Source organism: Prionailurus viverrinus, chromosome F2 (genome assembly GCF_022837055.1).
Source record: "Prionailurus viverrinus isolate Anna chromosome F2, UM_Priviv_1.0, whole genome shotgun sequence".
Lineage (NCBI taxonomy): Eukaryota > Metazoa > Chordata > Mammalia > Carnivora > Felidae > Prionailurus > Prionailurus viverrinus.
In genome coordinates, this window is record NC_062578.1 from 81,136,856 (window position 1) to 81,157,244 (window position 20,389).

Here is a 20,389-nt window from a genome sequence, read left to right on the forward strand (position 1 = left end):
CTGCGCCCCCTCTTGGTAGCAAGGCAGGACCCCGGACCCCGAGCCTTTCCCTCACTGCCTGACCGGGGCAGGAGGCGCCGCTCCCGCATCACCCCTCAGGCGGATGGCTACCGTCCCAAGGATGGGGCCGCTGGGAGTCCAGGAGACGAGGTCGGGGGAGGCAGCTTGACAAACAGGTGATACAGCGGGCTGAGGTCAGACAGTCTGTGCTCTCGCCAGGCTCGACTAGTTACTTCATCTCTGGGTGTCCTCATCTGTGAGACAGATCGCAAGACCCGTCTCATGGGGCTGCCGAAGGGATTTGGAAATTAAGGGTGCACCGCGCAGCTTCCAGAGCAGTTAGAATGGGAAAATCTGACAGTGTCAAGTGTTGGTGAGGACGTGGAGCAACTGGAACTCTCTTACACTGCTGGTGGGGGTGCAAAATGATGCCCCGCCTTGGGAGTCTGGATCTTATGCAAGCCTGATGACCTAGCAATTCCCTTCCTAGATGCACGCCCTACGTGATCGCATTTCTGTGCACGGCAGCACTGTTTGTAATAACCAAACATTAGAAGGGACCCAAATGCCCAACCACAGAACAGATACATCAACTGTGTCCTATTCGTGCTGTGGAACGATGATCACACGGCTGTGAATAATCTACAAACACGCGGGACCACGTGAATGACACTCGCAAGTGATTTTGAGGTAAGAAACGCCAGACCTCAAAGCATATAGGATTCCATGTATATAACGTGGTAGAGGGACGCCTGGGGGGCTCAGTGAGTTGAGCTTCTGACTCTTGATTTCGGCTGAGGTCATGATCTCACCGTCTGTGGGATCAGGCTCAGAGGTGGGCTCTGTGCAGAAAGCATGGAGCCTGATTATCTGTCTCCCTCTTCCTCTGCCCCTCCCCTGCTCCCTCTCTCTCTCTCTCTCTCTCTTAAAATAAATAAACATTTTTAAAAGATAAAATAAAGTGGTAGAAATGTATATAGAATCCAGACAGTGGTTAACATTAGAGGGAGGGGTGCCAGAGCCAGGAAGGGAAAACGGAGAGAGTGTTTGGGGTGCTAGTAAGATCCATTTCCTGCTCTGGGTGTTGGTTACATGGGTGTGTATGTAATACTTCGATCAGGGGTTAATAAGATCAGTAGCATGTGCATAAAGAGCCCAAAGTGACCTCTGACACATAGTGGGTGCCTCATCTACCTCCTCTGTGGGTCTTGTGGCTCCTGTGGCCAGAGGACGGGGGCAGAGGCAATCCCAGATGTGCTGTGACCTTGGACACCTTTCTTAACCTTTCAGTGTGTTCATCTGTAGATGAGCCTTCTAACAACACCTAGCTCACAAGTTGTTGTGAGGAGTAAATGCACTTTTTTAAAACACTTGATACAGACAGGCGCCTGGGTGGCTCAGTCAGTTGAGCATCTGACTTCAGCTCAGGTCATGATCTCATGGTTCATGGCTTCGAGCCCCACATTGGGCTCTGTGCTGACGGCACGGAGCCTGCTTGGGATTCTCTCTCTCTCTCTCTCTCTCTTTCTCTCTCTCTCTGCCACTCCCCTGCTCCCTCTCTCTCTCTCTCAAAAATAAATAAACATTAAAAATAATAATAATAATAAGTAAATACATAAGTAAATAACCTTAAAAAAAAAAAAGACAAGAAAAAGCTCTTTTCCCCTCTCTCTAGGTGCCTGCACCAAGGAGGGCCGTGTGAGGAGCCCTCCCAGGACCCGACCACGCTGGCACTGTGATCTTGGGTTTCCCAGTATCCAGAACTGTGAGAAGTAAGTGTTGTTGAGCTGCCCAGTCTGTGGTGTTCTTGTTAAGGCAGCCTGAGCCCGTTAAGACAAAGGGTAAGATGTGCCCGTAGCTCGTGGCCCCACGATCCAGCCGCCCCGTGGCAGCTCCTTGAATGAAGGGCCACCAGCCCTGTGAGGAGAGAAGCCCCGAAGTCAGGAAGACCTGGGCTCTCGCCCGGCTCCAGAGCGTGGCGTGCCTGGGGACTTCCCGCCACAGGTGTGCAACCTCAGAAGGGGCTGCACGCCTGCTGCATCACTCTGCCATGACCGTCTTTAAAGTCTTCATAATTTCCAATAATTATTCTCCACGATTTCCCTAATTCTCCATAATTTCTCATCCTATGGCCTCATTTGTGAGCACACTGGTCTCCTGGGACGCTTGCAGGGAGCCCGGGGCAGGACAACATCTCCATCACTGCACGCGCAACCTTGCCTTCACCGCTCCTGGGGACCCTTGGAGCAGAATTGTGTCCTTCTCATCCACAGACACGCAGAGCCTAAGGACCGATAAAACTGTCACATTGACCATTTCCAGAGATTTGCCAGGAATGGCCTCCTCCAGGAAGCCCTCTCGGATGTCCTGCCTTACAGGAGCGAGTGGCTCCCTCTCATGAGCTCTGAGGCACCCTGCCCCTTCACAAACCATTCCCGACTGTGATTGGGCACGTCTGTCTCTCTAGGTAGCCTGCAAGCCCTGTCCAAGCAGCTGGTACCAGGCCAGGTTCATTGTTGCATTCCAGAGGCTGCCTGCAGTGGGGCAATGGGGCTGCAGACATGTTTGCATGTAGAGGGGGACAAAGAGAGAGAAAAGGAACTTCTTAAAGAGGACCCATGGAGAGACTCTGGGGGGTCCACAGACTCCTGAAATGACGTGAGCCGGCCTGGACCAGGCACCCCACGTGCTCCCTATAACCCCATGCCTACAGGGGTCCCATGCCTACGGGGGTCAAGAGCTCTCCTCTTTGTCTTGTGACCCCACCAGGTTCAGGACACCTACAGGAGGCATGAGACCCCTGCAACTTTTAGCACCCCCTGACCCTGGTGCTGGGAGGCAGAGAGGATAGGAGAGCTGGCTTGGGAAGGGCAGGATTTGGGGCAGGTCGGGGTTGGAAAAATGGAGGGGCCATCAGCAGACAGGCTTGCGGGGGGGTGGGGGGTGGTCACAGCGCCTGGGTTTGAACTTTGACCTCACTGTAAGTCTCAGTCCGTGAAATGGAATGGACCTCACCTGGAGAGGGTGACAGTCACGAGTCCAGACATGCAGCTAGCTGCCTGCTTAAGCTGAAACCCTGGCCCTGCCACTGACCAGCCCTCTGACCTTCCGCAGGTCACATCAGCTCACTGGACCTGGGTATCCTTAGCTTCCAGAAGGGCAGAGTGTTAGCCCCTCACAGTGCTGTTACAAGAAATGGATGCTTTCACCTCGACAAGCGAGCACCGTCTAAATGGCTGATGAGCAGTAATTTTCAACTTCCCAGGGCTGGAGAGGGAAGGGAGGAGGTATGTGGGGGACTCGGTCACCTGAGACCACTCAGGTCTCACCGCGATGACAAACAACCACCCAGCTCATAACTGAGGGCCTGCTGTGTGCCAGGCCCCTTCCAACCTGCCGGGTCCCTTCAGAGATCGGGCTTGAGCCCTCAACTGAGGCTGCCCTCTGTATACTGTGGATGGGGCCAGTGGAGCCTGAGGAGGGGAAGAGAGCATAGAAGCCAATGTCCCAACTGTCCCCCAGTGTCCCTCAGCGGATGCCTCCTCTGATCATTTGTAAAGCTTTCCTTTGTTTTTAAGCAATAACACTTGCTAAGATGAACTCTTCAGCAAGACCCCGGTATTTCAATTAGTATGCTCAGTTATCACCACGTATTCTGAGCACCTGCTCCGGGCCAGACCTGACTGCATGTGCCCTCTGGGTGCCAACTTCCTGGTGAACCTGGGTGTCGTGGAGAGAGCAGAGAGCATGGGGCAGAGTTCCAGCTCTGCCCCTTCCCACTGTGTGACCCTGGAGGACGTGCCTCATCTCTATGAGCCCCGAGGCAAAATGGGGAGGATGCCCCCCCCCCCCGCAGAGCATGGGGTGCAGACTTCCCACGAGGCAGGGGAAGTGGGTCCCAGAGGTTGGGGCAAGCCCCCGCCTCCCAAATTGCCATGGTGGAACAGGAGGCCTGAGGGACAATGCCTGCCCAGGTGTCAAAGCAGTGAGTGGCCTTCAGAGTAGCGTCAGCCCCAGGAGGGGCAAATCTCTGGCAGGACCTCCAGGTGCTGGAACTGGCAAGACAGCGGCAGGCTCCCTGGGGCATAGATGTTCCCTGGGGTCATGTGGCATCTCGGGGGGGTCTGTGGCTACCCAAAGGGGTCATATGGCACCCCTGAATCAATAAGGTACCTAGAGTCATATTGCTACTGGAGTTCATACAGCTATCCGGGTCATACAGACACTCAAGGTCATATATCTTCCCAGGGTCATACAGCCACGTGGAGTCATACAGCTTCCTGGGGTCATATGCCTATCCGGGGTCATACAGCTTTCCAAGGTTGTATCGCTTCTTGGGGTCATATTGTTCCCCGGACTCATATAGCCCCCTGGTCACATGGCTGCCCAGGGCCATACAGCTTACCAGGGTCATATGGCTTCCTAAGGTCATAGCGCTTCTTGGGGTGATACAATGGCCAGGAATCATATGGCTACCTGGCCATAGGGTGCCCCAGGGTCATGTGCCCACTTTGGCTCATACAACTACCAGGGTCATATGGACACTTGGGACCACAGTGTGTCTTCAGAAGAGATTCAGGCTTCTTCTAGACCATTCTTCTGCCCCTGGGTCCTGGGTGAGCCCCACCCCTTCCCAGCCTTAGTTTCCTTATCTGTGAGGTGGACAGAACCCACACGGGCCCATGGGCCGTGCTCAGTAAGTGGCTGTGATACTGGAGAAACCAGCTGTGGCCCCCCCCCCTGCGTAGCACGTATTACCTTCCTAGCCTGGGCAGACCTGGAGGGTTTCCAGAAGAGACTGGGGCAGCTTTCCGCCCAGCCTGGGAGGGACAGATGCTAGAAAATGCCTGTTGGGGACCGGATGAGTGCGGTCGGGGCTGAGAAAGGCCTCATGTGGGGAAGATGAACTGTAGAGGGTGTCAGATTCCCCTCCAGGGTTGGGAGAAGCGGGCACACGTTAAGTCTTGGCGCTATGCCTTTCTCCACGGTTGTCTTCTATTCTACAATTAAATTGTAGAGTAAATAAATAGGACAGTAAAATAAGACACGGACTTCAGCCAGGCTGGAGGGTCTCAGAGGCCCGGCTGCGGAAGGTGGCCTCTGTCCTGAGGGTGAGGGAGCCTGGGGAGGTCTCGAAGCAGCTGGATGGGACGGCCCAGTGGGGAGGCGGCTGTCCCATGCACTGAGACGGTGAGGGCGGGGCTGGGCAGGGGCAGGAGAGGAGGGCCCAGGAAACAGGACTGGCCCTGGGGACAGGTGCCGGCCATCTGAAATCCCTAAAGTCTGTGTGGGTCCTTTTTTCTCCAGGGCCAGTGCCTCATCACCCTTCCCAGCCCCCACTGAGCCTTGGAACAAATGTCTGCTTTCCTCTCTCCCCTTCTCCCTCAGGGTTTTGTGCTTCTTAAAAAGAGGGCACTGCCTACCCCCAAAGGAATTCGTTGCTGAGGCTGGCTCGTGAGACACCGTGGCCCAGGAGGAAATTTACTTGGGGATGGTGGAGGCCTGAGAACAGGCAGACCCACGCTCATGCGCACACACACACACACACACACACACACACACACACACACCATGGCTGGAACACCCACCTTTCAGTGTCTTCTTGGCCTGGGCCTGAGGAATGACTGGTGACCAGGGCCTCCTCCTGGTCCCCGTGGGTCCTACAGGTGCTGGAGAACGGGGCACCAGTGCCGACAGGCCTTCTTTACTGGGGGGCCTAGGAGTCCCGGGGTGGAGAGGAGCTGGGTGTCAGCACACCTGGGTTCAAGTGCCGGCTCACCCCTTCCTTGCAGGCTGCACACGGGGCCCCACCTGGGGGGCTCAGAAGGCCCCCGCGTTCGGTTTCATGCTCCACCATGGCTGTTTTGCCACTAACAGCTTGCGAACAAGGGACCCAATTTTTCATTTTACACCAGGTCTCAAAATTGTGTAGCTGGTCCTGTCTGTGAACAAGTCTCTTTGCTCCTCCATGCCTTAGTTTCCTCAGCTGCAAAATGGGTGCATGAGTTCTCGGTGGCCACGTGGTTGATTCAGTTGAGCGTCCCAGTCTTATTTCAGCTCAGGTCATGATCCCAGGGGCGTGGGATGGAGCCCCGTGTGGGGCTCCGAGCGGAGCACAGAGCCTGCTTGAGATTTTTTTCTCTCTCTTCCTCTGTCTCTCTCCCCCACCCCCCTCCTCTCAAAAAAAAAGACAAAAATGTTGGCAGAGGGCACCTCGCGGGTTCAGTCCGTGGAGCACGTGACTCTTGATCTCGGGGTTGTGAGTTCAAGTCCCATGTTGGGTGTAGAGACTACTTTTAAAAAATCGTTTAAAAAAATGGGTGCATGAGTTCAGTGCTAATGCTTGTCTGGTTGACTCAAGAGCCTGGGGCCGGGCACACAAAGGACAGAACACCAGCTAAGCCCCGCCCAGTCAGGGCCACCTTACTCCCACGGCACTCTGTGCGCTTCTGCTAGAAGAGGAAACCAAGGCACCGAGAAGCAAGGTGGCGGGCCTGATGTCATACAGCAGGTAAGTAACCCCGGCTGTCTGGTTCTGCATTCTTGCGCCCTCTGCCCAAGGTCAAGGGCTTGCAAGGAACTCCCAGGCCATCAGAGTTGGGGGGGGGAGGAGAGCTATAGCATCTGCTCTGCATCTCCAGTCCACTTGCCAGGACAGTGAGGGAGGAGGGCCAGGCTCCCTTCAGCCCAGCCGGGAACCAAATGACCAGGGTGACCTGATGAGAGGGCAGGGAGCCAGCTGCACTGGCAGGTGGCAGGGTGGGGCGTCTAGCAGGACTTCTCAGAATGAAGGGTGAAGGCAGGTGATGCGTGGGGCCACCCCACCCAGGCCCCAAGGCACAGGCCCCACCTGCTGACATCAATAAGGGGAGGGTGGGCCTCTGGAGTGGCTCCAGCCCCGAGGCAGCCCTCAGCCAGACCTCCATCTTAGGAGCTGGCACCCCGCTTGGATGGCACCCCCCTCAACCCTCTGGGTTGCCTCTGTCTTGCCCTGCCTTTGCTCACACTGTTCCTCTTGCCAGCAGTGCCATTTTTGCTCCTTGGGTCTGCCTGTCCCAGGGGCACCTCCTCCAGGAAGCCCTCCCAGACCACACAAGCGTATAGTCATTCCTGCCTCCCCCAGCACACACCAAAAATAAAGCTGGGCTTTGACACACCATTTACAGAGCCGTCTACACTTTACAAGGTATTTTTCTGTCCATGGCCTCACCGGACCTCATAGGAACCCTCTGGGGTCAGATGATTTTTGTCCTTATTTTGCAGATGGGGACCCAAGAGACAAGGGAAGGATGTGAGTTCACACGGGGGTGCGGTCGCACCAGTGGCTAACACTGAGACCTTCCTTGGTGCCAAGGGCTGCCATATGTTTCCATTCATTCGTTTATTGCCTCCGTAACCACTGACAGTGCATGTCCCCTGTGCCAGCCACGGTCACAGATGCTGTGCAAAGCAGCAACAGAGAAGACGGACAAACACAGTCCCTTCTCCGGCAGGCTGCGTCCCCGTGGGAAGACGGACCGTGAACAAGTGATACACGGTAAGTCAGGTGTGGTAAGTTAGGGGGTAACAGATTCTGTGCAGAAGCAGCAAGTGGGGAGAAGTGCGGGGCGGGGTCGGGGGACAAGGTGGGGTGTCAGGCAAGATCACTTGTGAAGGGGACTTGGGAAAACCTGAAGGAGGGGAGGGGACAGCCCCAAGGATGTCCACCCTGGAAGCCCGTCTGGTCTCCCGCTGGGGGCTGGGCGTCACCCCTCCCTCCACATCCTCGTCACTCAGCTCTCCCTGGCCTGCCTGCTGGGCCCTCACCCTAGCCCCGGCCACCAATCCTGCAACCCTCTCAGCCACTCAGGATGGTCTCTGCCCTGCCGCATTGGTCCCTGGGGCCCTTGTTCCCTGGGCTGAGCCTGGCACACGTCCACACCCAGCCAGTGCAGGAAGGAGCCGTGAATGAGAGAATGTATAGGCAGGCCGTAGGCCCTGGCCCTGCTCACAGACGCCCCTTTCCTGGGGTGCAGTGGTCGGGTGCATTAGAGGATGTCACCCCCCCGCCCCAGGCCATGCAGGGAACAGCATGCCCTTTAGAAATGAACTGAGGGGCACCTGGGTGGCTCAGTCGGTTAAGCGTCTGACTCTCGGTTTCGGATCAGGTCAGGATTTCTTGACCCATGAGATAGAGCCCCGTGTAGGGCTCTGCGCTGACAGCACTGGAGCCTGCTTGGGATTTTCTCTCGCTCTCTCTTGGGCCCTCCCCTACACGCACTTGCCCTCTCTCAAAATAAATAAATCAACTAAAAGGAAGAAAGAAATGAACTGAAACGGGCCGCATCCTGGTTGTGCCGCCCTCCTGGTCATTCACACACCCTGTGCGTGCATTCATGCGGTCTTTCGTTCAGCAGAGAGTACGGAGTATCTTCTAGGTGCCAGGGTCTCACTCAGTGTGTGTGATGCAAACATATGAAGTCCTCACTCTCAAGGGGCTTATATTCTGGTGGGGAGACACGGCAACCAATCGCAGTCCCTGGTTGTAAACACTATCCAGAAAAAGAACGCTGAGGAAGGGGCGGGGGGGGGGGGGGGGGTTGGGTGCTGCCACCCACAGTGAGCCGCAGGGAGCCCCCGAGTGGGTATGGGAGTGAGGGGGGTCTGGGCAGAGGGGGACACGTGGAACTTTGCAGGGTGCAGAGCAGGGGGACTACGGGGTGCTTCTATGAGGGTGCAGGGGGAGCGGGCGGTGGCAGTGAGTGGAACTGAGGCTGTGTTCTGGATAAACACCGAGCCACAGGACTGACTGCCGGAGGGGCCTCGGGATGTGGGAGCAGAGTCGTTACTAGCCTCAGTTTTCTCACCTGTAAAATGGGGTGCTGGCACCTCGCCGCCCGGCCTCTGGTGAGAAGCCCAGGAAGGTGTGGGAGGGGAGCCAGCCTTCATTCATCCAGTGAAGCCTTGCTGGGGCTCAGTCAATACCGGGCACCGGTCCAGGCTTGGGGAATACGTCACGCAATAGGTGCTTCATAAACGGTGGCTTTAAAAGAAAGGAAAAAAAAGTGGGAGGGAGCAAATACTGAGCCCAAAAGCAAGGAATTGGGGCCATCGAGATTGGGCAGAGGCAGGTTTTGATTTGAATCGAGGTGTCAGGTGGCTGCCCGTGGCAGGGTAGGTATGGTCTGACCTTGAGGTGGGAGAGCCCAGAGAAGTTGCTGGGGGTAACTGGGGTCCAGAGCCAAGAACGGCAGGCCGCAGAGAGGGCTGACCCCATTTCCCGACGCAGTGGTGCCAGGAGGCCCGTTTTCCGTGGTGTTTACTGACTCCTCCAACTCCAAGGAGCTCTGGGTGTTTGGGCCGTGTTCCCAGGGTCATCCCCCCAACAGCGGGCTGGAGGGAGGGAGGGAGCAGTGGGGGTGGCTGGGCCAGCCGGGAAGGGTGGAGGCAGCTGGTGAGGTGGCCGAGAAATGGATGGCTCCGCCCTTCCCTAATCTGTAGTCCTGGGAAGCCACTCCCAGGCCCACCTCTGATTTGGGTTCAGAGCTGGGGGCCAGAGTGGAACTGAGCTGACACCGCTTTCTTCAGGCTGCCTGGTGAGGCAGGGGTGGAACAGATGGATGTAAAGTGGTCATGACTAGTAAATGGGGTCAGGGTTCAGTCAGTAAAGCTAGAGCCAGTGATAAGTTGAGGGTAGAATCGGGGCTTAATGTATAACCAGGGTCAGGATTCAATGTCTGACCAAGCCCGTATCTCCAAATGTGAATAAGGATTAGGGCTCAGTATGCGGCAAGGGTCAGGGCTCCGTGTGTGATCAGGATCAGAGCTCAGAGCGTGACCGGGATTGGGGCTCAGCATACGACCATAGTTAGGGTCCACTTCAGGGCCCAGTGTGTGATCATGATCAGGGCTCAGTATGTGACTATGATCGGGGCTCATAGTGTAAACAGGAAGAAGACTCAGAGTGTGATCGAGTCAGCATCGGTGTGTGACCAGGATCAGGGCTCCGTGTGTGACCAAGACTATGGCTCAGTATGGAATTAGGATCAGGATTCTGTGTGTGATCAAGGTCACGACCCAGCTTGTGACAAGGGTCAAGCCTCACTCCACCAGCAAGATCAGAGTTCATCCTGGGACTGGGCTCAAAGTTGAGTGTGTCACTGGGATTCAGAGTTCAGCAGGGATCAGGGGTCAGTGTGCGGGTGGGATCAGGGCTCAGCGTGGCGCTGGGGCCCACAAGGCTGTTGCGGCAGCTGTAAGCCCTCGGTGAGCTCAGGGCTGCTGGGTCCCTTTTCTCTGCAGTTTAGCCCCATTCATTCATCTTTTTCTCTTTCATTGAAGAATCATGTACGCTGGGGGCGCCGGGCGGCTCAGTCGGTTAAGCAAGGGAATCTGGTTGCCAAGGTGAGCGCTTGGCCAGTAGGCGGTGGACAAACAGGGCTCAGTTATCAGAAAGCACCTTTCACGCTAGGCGCATTGGGACCCGGAGCTACATTTGCGGGTTCCCAGCGGGTGGCAGAGTGATTGCTCTGGGGAGCACTCCTGGCCTCAGAGGCCACCCGGCTTGGGGGGATCGGAATGCAGCAACAATGGGAAGGAATGAGGCTGCCTGGGGTGGCTGATGGGAAGGGTACAGACAGCCTGCGGGAGACCACGGGGAGACCACAGGCAGCGAGGGACGGGCAGCGGGGGCCTGAGACACGGGCAGAACTGAGAGGCAGGGCTCCCGGCCGGGCGTCGTCTCTCACTCCACCGACCCACTGGTCAAGGCCCTGCAGCCTCCAGCACCTCCCCCGCCTCGAGCTTGCAGGCCCTGGCCTTGGAGACCCTCTGCTAGGCCATCTGTGCGGGGGGATGCAGGACAAGGTCCCTTGCCTGCTGGGTCCAGGCCTCCCACTGGCCCCAGACCTCAGCCGTGATATTGGTCTAACCCAGTTCACACCCACCTTCACAGAGCCGCAGAGTCACCTTTCTGAAGCACAGTGGGACCAGGTCCTGTCCTGCTTAGCACCCTTCCACTCTCCTGCTCCTGGTCCCTGGACCAGAGCTCTCCCACAGCCTGCCTCATGTGACCCCTGTCTTCCCTGAGGGCAGCCGCGGTGAGGCAGGGCTCGGGGAGTGACAGTCAGGCTGTCGGAGGGACAGGAGCTACATCCCAGACTCCTACCAAAGGGGAGGGACAGCTCTGAGGCCCAAAAGCAGGGAGGGCTGGGGGTGTAGGCACCTGCGGTGGCAGCGGTGGGCTCAAAGGAGGAGGCCTGAGCCTGCAAACAGGGCAGGGATGCTGAAGGTTCAGGCAGGGTTGGGGGTACTTCGGGCCAGGGCTACACAACTACAATCCTCATTCAATCCTCAAAAAGCCCATTTTGTTGGACCAGGTGACTATTTTTCCCTTTGTTCAGATGAGGAAACTGAGGCCCAGAGCAGTTAAGTGATGCCTCCAAAGTCACCCAGCCATTGGTGGATCTGGGCTGGTCTCTAGACCAGCTGGCCCTAGGGCTGGAGCTTCGAGGCCCAAGAGCTGTCAGGACGGTCAAGAAGGGAGCCTAATGCTGTGCAAGGGCCAGGGTGGGGGTGTACCCACTCAGTGGGGACTGGGCAACTGGGGGTGGGGGGAGGCTAGCTGGTCCTGCCCCAGCACTCTCTCAGGCCCGCAGACGGCCTCACGTGCTGCCTTCACTCCTGCTTGGGCACCCCACACTGGTATGACCTGTCACTCCCCCAGACACGGTGTTACCTGAGCCTGAACTAACTACAGCTGGTGTTTATTGAGCATTTACTCTGTGCTAAACACGTTTCGTCCCTCGCTTATCACCCTGCAATCTGAGAGTCACATTCTGATCTCCACTGACTGATGCAGAACTAAGACTGAGAGCGGTGCAGTGGCCTGGCCTCCCTGACCCCTCTGTTCATTGCCCCCGGCTGTCCTCAGGGCCAGGAATAAGGTTACCACCTCCTGCAGGGGTGGGGCTCTGGGGTGGAAGGAGGCCCACCCAGTTCCCGCCCAACCTGCTGGGTTGGTTTGGCCCAGCTGGAGCCCCACACCCCACGCCTGGGGAGCCCGCCTGCGCCCACTCCCCTGGCTCTCTCCTAGAGCAGGGATTTCAGAGTCTGCCGCGGCCACGGTGGGTGCGGAGCCTTGGGACACCCTCCTCAGTCTCCAGAGGGCACCGGCTTCCAGAAGCTGGGCGAGGCCTCAAGCCTGCCAGCCTTATGGGTGAGCGCAGGTGTTCAGTGACAGGGGCCCAGGGCCCGCACAGCCCCTGAGACAGGCGTGTGACAGGGAGCCCTACTTGGGATCGTGTCGCTGGTCAGGGCCTTGGTTTAGACAACAAGCACCTCGAAGAAGTCCAGAGGACACTGTGGGGTAATGGCTCTGCGGGCCAGCCTGCCACCTGGCCCTAGTGAGGCTCAGCTCCCGAGGTCTGGGGTTGGGGGGGCAGAGGGCGTGGGCTGAAATCAGACACAGACATGCGCTCAAGTCTCGCCCACCCTCTGCTAGCCGCGAAGTCAGACAGCCTGCTTCTCCTCTCCGTGCCTCGGTTTCCCCACCGTCATGGCACCTGGCGCTCACACAGGTGGTTGGTAACATCCAATCCTCAGGGCCATCCAGAGAGCCTTGAGGTTTGTCAAGTGGGGGACCCCCGAGGCACGAGAGGGGGATCCCTGCTCACACGCACACGCCCTGCCCTCAGCCCCGCGGGTAAACACGCTCACACGTGCATGCACGAGCATGTGCGCACCCACACGCCATCCGCAGCCACCGTGCACGCTCACCTACACGTGCCCACGGATCCAGGCCGGACGCCACGCCCCTCTGGGAGCGCCTGCACACCTCCCACCGCACGCAGGGCGCGCACGCCTGTCCTCTCCCTTGCTCCCACGCGCAGGCTCTCAGGCCTTCCACGCCCGAGTCCCCAGGTGCACCTCAGAGCTGGGACAGCCGTCTGCTTTGCTCAGCTTTTTGTCCTCTGCTTTCTCGGATGCCTGCTCCTGGACCCGATGTCCCCTGAGAGGGGGCTGTGGGCCCGAGGGTTTATGCGGTGTCAGAGGAAAAGGAGCTGGCGGGGGAGGGGGGGGGCGTCCTTCCTGCCGCCCCACCTGGGCCGCAGTGGGGGTCCCCACAAGCTGAGGCTACTTCCCACCCATTCTCCCCCCGTGAACCCGCAGAGTGCCCGCTGGCGGGCTGACGTTCCCTTTGCCTGCACCTAGCGCCCCGTGGACCCCTGGGGCCAGCAGCAGCCCTGGGGGAGTCCTCAGGGGCCCCTCCTTTCGGGGTGCCAGCCTGCTCCTCTGCAGAGGGCGCCCAGCCACGTGCCTCTTTTGCCACCTGGACTCCTGGCTCTCACGCTCGCCGCTGTGTGCCGTCGGCTCCCACCCCCCTGGCCACAGGACTCGAGGGAGAGTGGACAAGCTTGTTTGCATGAAATGCCTTCACCGAAGGAAGATGATGATGGAGACCAGGGATGAGACCCAGACCCTTCATCCCCCCCTCCCCCGCCGAGACATGAGCTGCTTCCAGAAGCTTCTCAGACTCCCTGAGGCTGATGGGAAAATTTGAGCGTTCTGCCCAGGGCCCTGCAGCCCACTCTCAGAGCCGCAGTGCAGGGTTTCCCTCCCGGCTCCTGGGGGCAGGTCGGGGTCTTGTGGAGCACGTGGGGGGCCCACACTGCTGCGCTCAGAAGAAAAGCCCGGAGGAGATGACCGTGAGTGGTGTGTGAGCCTGGCGGGAAGGAAGGGCCGCTCTCTATTAATGGGCAAGACGAGGAAAAGCGTTCCAGCAGAAGGAACAGCAGGTGCAAAATGACAGAGGCCTGGAGGTGTGCTGGAGGCCAGGCAGCCCCCTGGGAGGGCTGGAGCCCGAGTGGGGGGCCGTGCAGTGGGCACTCTGAGGGTGCCCAGAGAAGGGCTGCCTTCCAGGCTCAACCGCACCCCCCCCCCCCCCAGGTGTCGTACATGCTCAGGCTAAACCAAGACACAAGCTCCTTGCCACCACCGAGGCAAAGAACAGTATTTCCGAGCAGCTGGAGATATGCGTGCCCGGAGAGCTCCCTAGAGAGGCTTCCCTGGGGGAGGGGACTCAGCAGCTGCCCCTTCCCCCGCTTCCCCGCCGAGATTCTAGAGAGTCAAGCGGAGGTCAGCAGGGTGGAGATGGCCGCCCACAGTGGGCACAAAGCTCTGGGTGTCCTGATTGCGGACTTTCTGGTTCCCAGTGCTCCGTGGAGCGAACTCAGTCCTCATCACAGACCATTTTCCGGATGGGCACACTGAGGGGCCCCGGGGCCGGCTTGGGTCACAGCTGGGGGTGGGGGGGGAAGAGCATCCTGTCCCCAGGGCGGGGTGGTCGGGGAGGACGGTGGGCAGCTCCGTGGGCAGTGTGGGGCCTGCACACGTCTGTGGGAACTGCCTTCTGGGACCCAAACCTCCCTGAGTGCCTCCAGCCAATTAGCCGAGGAGGCTGTCACAAGGGCCCAGGTTTTGAAACTGGACTGTGACAACCGCCCTGGTGAACTTGATTCACCCACAGCCCGGGATCCGCCTTCTCCGGAGCCCAGAGCCTCCCTCCCTGCAGGTGACCCCACAGCCCCTCTTGCCCCGGCGGGGTCCTGTCCACCTCTTAACCACCTTGGGCCCCCTCAGGCTGTGAGTCTTTCCTTCTGGGGAGGTCACGGGCTGAACTGTACCTCCATCCCCCAAGTCATATGCTGAAGTCAGTCCCCAGGACCTCAGAACGGGGCCTTACTTGGAGACGGCGCCTTTATGGAGGTGATGCTGTTAAAGCGAGGTCATCGGGTGGGCACTGATGCATCATGATCGGTGTCCTCATAAGACGGGCAATTTGGACCCGGGTCCACAGGGAGAACGCCGTGTGAACACGAGGACGGCTCTGTCTACTGGCCAAGGAGAGGGGCCTGGAACAGATTCGCCCTCACGGCCCTCAGAAAGAGCCAGCCCCGGGGCGCCTGGCTGGCTCAGTCCATAGAGCATGTGACTCTTGATCGCGGGGTTATGGGTTCAAGCCCATGTTAGGTATAGACATCACTCAAAAATTAAATCTTAGGGGCACCTGGGTGGCTCAGTGGGTTGGGTGTCTGACTCTCGATCTCGGCTCAGGTTTGTGGGATCGAGCTCCAAGTCGGGTTCTGTGCTGACAGCGTGGAACCTGCTCAGTATTCTCTCTCTCTCTCTGCCCCTCCCCGCTCACTTTCGCTTGCTCTAAGTAAATAAATAAGCTTTTTAAAGAATCTAGAAAAAAAAAAAAAGAATTTAGAAAGAGCCGATCCTGCCAACACCTCGACCTTGAACTTCTGGCCTCTAGACTGTGGGACAGTGAACATGGGCCGTTTGGGCCGCCCCGTCTATGGTGTTTGTTTCAGCAGCCCAAGCAAACTAATGGAGGTTGTTAAGATCATTAATGTGTATGAAGTACCAAGCACGAAGTCGGACAGATGCGGGCCTGCACTAAGTGTGGGCGATCACATTAATATTAAAAAGCGCGTCACATTCTTGACAAAACAAAACAACTGTCAAGGCCCAGTGCTCAGCAGCCGGGGAGGCAGCCCTCACGGTTCACCTGTGAGCCCTCGGGGGGCAGGCAAGGGAGCACTGTGCAGTCTGATGGTGAGGAGCACAGCAGGGGCAGCTGGGAGGCGCCGGGTGGGATCTGAGCTCTCAGCACGGGACTCGGGCTCTAGAATCTTCCAAAATTCACCGGCTCAGTCGGGAGGGTGGCTGCCTCCGTGACCTCCGCGCTTTTGCGCCACCATCCAAACCTCTTCAAGCCCAGGGCAGCAGGGCATCACGGGCCACGGGACTGGCTGGGGGAGGAGGCAAGAGGAGTGTTGAGGAAGAGGCCACCTCCAGACTGAGGGGGAAGTGGGGATCAGGGAAGGGCATTCCCAGCAGAGGGACTTAAGCAAGATCTCCTGACTGGGAGGGGATGGGCATGGTTGGGCAGAAGGAACGTGAAGCTAGCACGAAAGAGGACCCTGAGTCATGATTAAAATCCACTGGGCAGGAAGGACTTTATCTGAGGGCAGTGGGAGCCACAGACGGCCTTTGAGCAGGGGAGGGGCAGATCTATTTAGATTTGAAAAGCTTCCTCTGTCAACGGTGCTCTCCAGTGGGAATCAGATGCCAGCCCCAGAAGTCACCGATAAAGTCTCTGGTGGTCATGTTACAAAAAGGAAAAACAAATTGGTGAGATTTATTTTCATAACATATTTTATTTAACCTAATATAGTAAAACCTTGGTTTGCGAGCATAATTCGTTCTGGAAACATGCTTGTAATCCAAGGCACTTGTGTATCAAAGCAAATTTTGGGAACCATTGGCTTAGTTGTGGTCATGTGACACTTAGTGTCACATATGACTTGCATTGCAAGACATCACTGTTTATCAAGTGAACATTTATTAGAAATGTTTGTTCATCCTGGGGCACCTGGGGCGCTCAGTCAGTTAAGGATCCGACTTCAGCTCAGGTCTGATCTCACCGTCCAAGGGTTCAAGTTCCCCCTTGGGCTCTGTGCTGACAGCTCAGAGCCTGGAGCCTGCTTCCGATTCTGTGTCTCCCTCTCTCTCTCTGCCCCTCCCCCGCTCGCGCTGTCTCTCTCTCTATCTCAAAAATGAGTAAACATTACAAATGTTTTTTAAGAAAAGCAAGAAATGTTTGCTCGTCTTGCAAAACACTCGCCAAACGAGTTACTCGCAAGCCAAGGTTTTACCAGTATATACAAAGAGATCATTCAAAATGCCACTAGTACAAAAAGTAGCGAGATGTTTTACATTCTTTTTCTCATATTAGGAAACTCGGAGACTGGGTGCATGTTTCATACAGCGCGTCTCACCTCGGACTGGCTCCCAAGAGGCTAGTGGCCCCGTATTGGACCGCACAGGTGTGGGGACTGGAGTGGAGGCAGGGAGGGCGGTGGGAGGCCACTGTCCGGGGATGGCTGCGGCAGGCTCGGGGGTCCCCCTTCCAGGAGCCAGTGCAGGCAGGGCACACAGCAGAGGCTGGGAATGACTGCCCCCGGCAGGCGCAGAAGGCAGCACCAAGAGTCCCGTGGCCAGGCTGCAGGGTACAGAACTGCTCCAGACGCAGGCCGATCAGACAGCTAGTGTCCCCGGGCCTCTGCCCACCCCCAACTCCAGACTAATGTGAGGCTTCCTGTCCCAGCTGGAGGGTGACCCCAGGCCTGACCCCTGAAGCCCTGGCGGATGAGCCCGGAAGGAAGGCCTCCTCCTTGATGCACTCCACAGCAGGCGTCTGGCAGGGGCTTCCCCGGGGAGTCCTCGGGAAGCACTTCACACGCTGGTGGGCACTCCGCCAGGGCGGGGCCCCCAGCAGCTGCATGAGCCGAGAGCTTGGGGGGGGGGGGAGGGCGGGGTGGGCCAGCGCCCAGGTCTAGGGGTACGCCAGGGCTGCCCCCACGGGATAGCTGGAGCTCTCAGGGAACATGACAGCAGCTGGCAGGCCTGCCTCCTCCCCAGCCCAGACCCCCGCCCCAGGACTCGGGGCAGCAGAGAACGGGTCAGGAGCACACCCTAGCTGTGTGGCCTAGGTGAGGCATTCACTCAGACGCTTCCCTGTGAAATGGGGGCGTTGAGACGCTTCTCTCATAGGCCGGCGTGAGAATTCAACGGGCTCTTATGTGCGCACGCGAGTCCCCACAAGAGAGCTATCTATGGCCACAGCGTGGAAGTCTCTGGCCCTGACTCCTCATTTCTGATGCATGGCCTCCTCTCCCTGAGCTAACTCCCAGGACGTAAACTCTGCCCTGATCTGGGAGTAAACTACACTCCTGGTTCATCTTATTTCAGGAGAAGCACTCTGGGTTCTGCAACTAGTCCACGATGCCCGACCTTGGTGTGCCCATCTCTCTCTTTCCTTCTCCCCCTCCACAAGCATTCATTGAGCACCTATTATGTGCCAGGGGCCGAGCGAGGCACTGAGGGTTTAGTTGGGAACAAGAGACAAAGCCCTGCTTTCTTGGAGCTGACAGCAGGAGGGGGGGCGGGCAGACGTTAATCACTTAAAAGGATAGTAAATGCCTCGCTGCGACTGTCGTCAATCCTTCAGAGCCGGCTGGCATCAGGAGGGCAAAGAGCAGAGGGATGGGGGACAGAGAAGTGACTACTGAGAACTGAAAGAAGCATGAGGAAGTAGGTGGGATAGGGAGGTGGGGGGTGGGCAAGGGATCGGGCGCAAGTGCGAATGTCCCGCAGCAGTTGCTGTGCTGCGTGAGGAGGCCGAGGACAAGGGCAGGGCCACTGCAAGGGCGGGGGGTGTCGGGAGCCGTGGAAGAGGGCTAAGCTGGGGTGGTGTGCTCTGGTCTAGATGAGCCGGGGTCCTGGGAGACAGCTCGGACAGGAGCAGAGGGACAGACAGGAGAAGTGGGTGGCTGTGGCATGCACGAGGAAATGCCCTTCCAGGTCTCCTGCCAGGACGGCCGAGAGGGATGGTGTGTGCGGGGCGGGGGACGCTTCCTCCCCACCCGGCGGCTTCTCGCACGTGGAGGGCACTCTCCCGGGTGCGGCGGGCCGGCCGGCCGCCCCCGCCGCCGGCTCTGATTGGTGGGTCTGGGAGGAGGCCTTGCGCATGCTCAGCCCTGGAGCCCCGCCCGCAGGAGGTGCACCCTCTGCGCATGCCCAGCCCCGGGAACCCGGCGGCAGGCAGTGCGCCCTCTGCGCATGCCCCGCCCTGGGAGTCCGTCCTGCGGGCGGTGCGCCCTCTGCGCATGCCCGGCACCGGGAGCCCTGCCCGCAGGCGGCGCACCTTCTATGGTGTCTGTCCGTGGGGTCACTGAGTCACGGGGCGCCCGGAATCCTTTAGCCCTCGAGGGAGCCCACTGTGGCCGTACACCTGAGCGCCCCTTCTAGTATCCTCTGACTTTCCAGACCCCTTAGTCTTTTAGCTGCTCGTTGAGAATTAAGTTGGGGGTGGGAGGGGGGGTTAAAAAAAAATCACCTGCGGGCACAGGTGGATCGCGGTGGGGAGGAGCCAAAGCCTGAGCGGCCAGTGGGCTGGAGGGGAGCGCGATGGCGGGCTGGGGGTTGTTCTCCAGGACCCGCTGTCCGCCTCAAGTTCCAGAATTCATGCCACACGTCGGGCTTCACGCGCTCGGCTGATGCACAGGCAGGTGTCACCCCGCCCTCCCCACTGTCCTCCCTGCTCCACCCCACCTCTGCGGGCTGGGATTTTTGCGTCCAACTTCAAATGCATCAGACTTTATTCCATTTTCATTCCCCTGTCCTAGCAGTCTGTCGCCAGACTGGCCCTTTGGAGAAGAGGAAGTGGAGAATGGATCCACCCATCACCCACCCGGAGAAGCGCCTGCTCCGTCTGCATGGCCCGCGTTGGACAGGGAGATGGGGATCGGGGCTCTGGCCGATCGCGGACAGGCTGTGCTGCAGCCAGGCTGTGGGCACAGGCAGAACCGGCTCAGAGTTTAGGGAAGGAGAAGGGGCCCCATGGACCTTTCCTCCTGTGCCTGTGTGGCCAGGGGCACTTCCTTCACCCTCTGAGCTTTGTTTCTCCCGTCCGTGATAGCAGGGGAATGGCACCCACCTGCCGGCTTGGCAGGGGCTCCGCAGAGGACCCGAATGGTCATGACCAGGCATGGGGACAAAGCAAGGGGGCCTGGAGGTAGGATGAGGAACAAGTGGGCTCTGAGCTGGCACCTGCTCTGGTCTCAGTGTCAGGGCTCTGCGGTAAGAGGGGTCATTGGGCTGTGATGATGTCCATAGCCTGGCTTCTGGACGGAGGTGTCGAGGGGGACGGGCAGGTGGCATGCCACTCTGGGAGACAGGCCAGTGCGTAGCAGAAATGAGAATTCATTATAAATTCCTGAAGCAGAGGGCAGCGCTTGGTCTAATAAGAAGGGTGGGAAGAGGGAGACCTGTCCTGAGGGCCTCATAGTCTCCTTAACCAGCTTCCTGGTAACCTACCAGACAGTAGGGGCCATGACATGGGCCTTAGGGGCCTTTGTGGGGCTTCCCCTTCCCCTGAATGCAGTCACAGCACCTGAAACCCCATCCCTGGGTCACTTGGCTTTGATCCAATGGCACTCCTGGATTTTCCCGTGTTGGGCAAACGTTCGTGAGCAGCTGATGCTTATTAAGGGTCCTGTGCGGCCAGCTTTGTTTTGAGGGTTTTGTTTTGCATTATCTCTGATTTATGCAGAAAACAAATCCTCTCGACATCCCATTTACAGAGTAGGAAAGCAGTTCAGGGAGGTTAGGTTACTTGCCCAAGGTCACTGAGCTCCTGGGTGGCAGAAACAACATGGAACTCAGCGTACGTGCTCCTGGGGGGGGGGGGGGGCGGGGAGCACCTAGTTCATCCCTAGAACTCTCAGCCCAACCCTGGTGGGAAAAGCAAGACCCCGAAAACAGACTGAACGATGTGGGT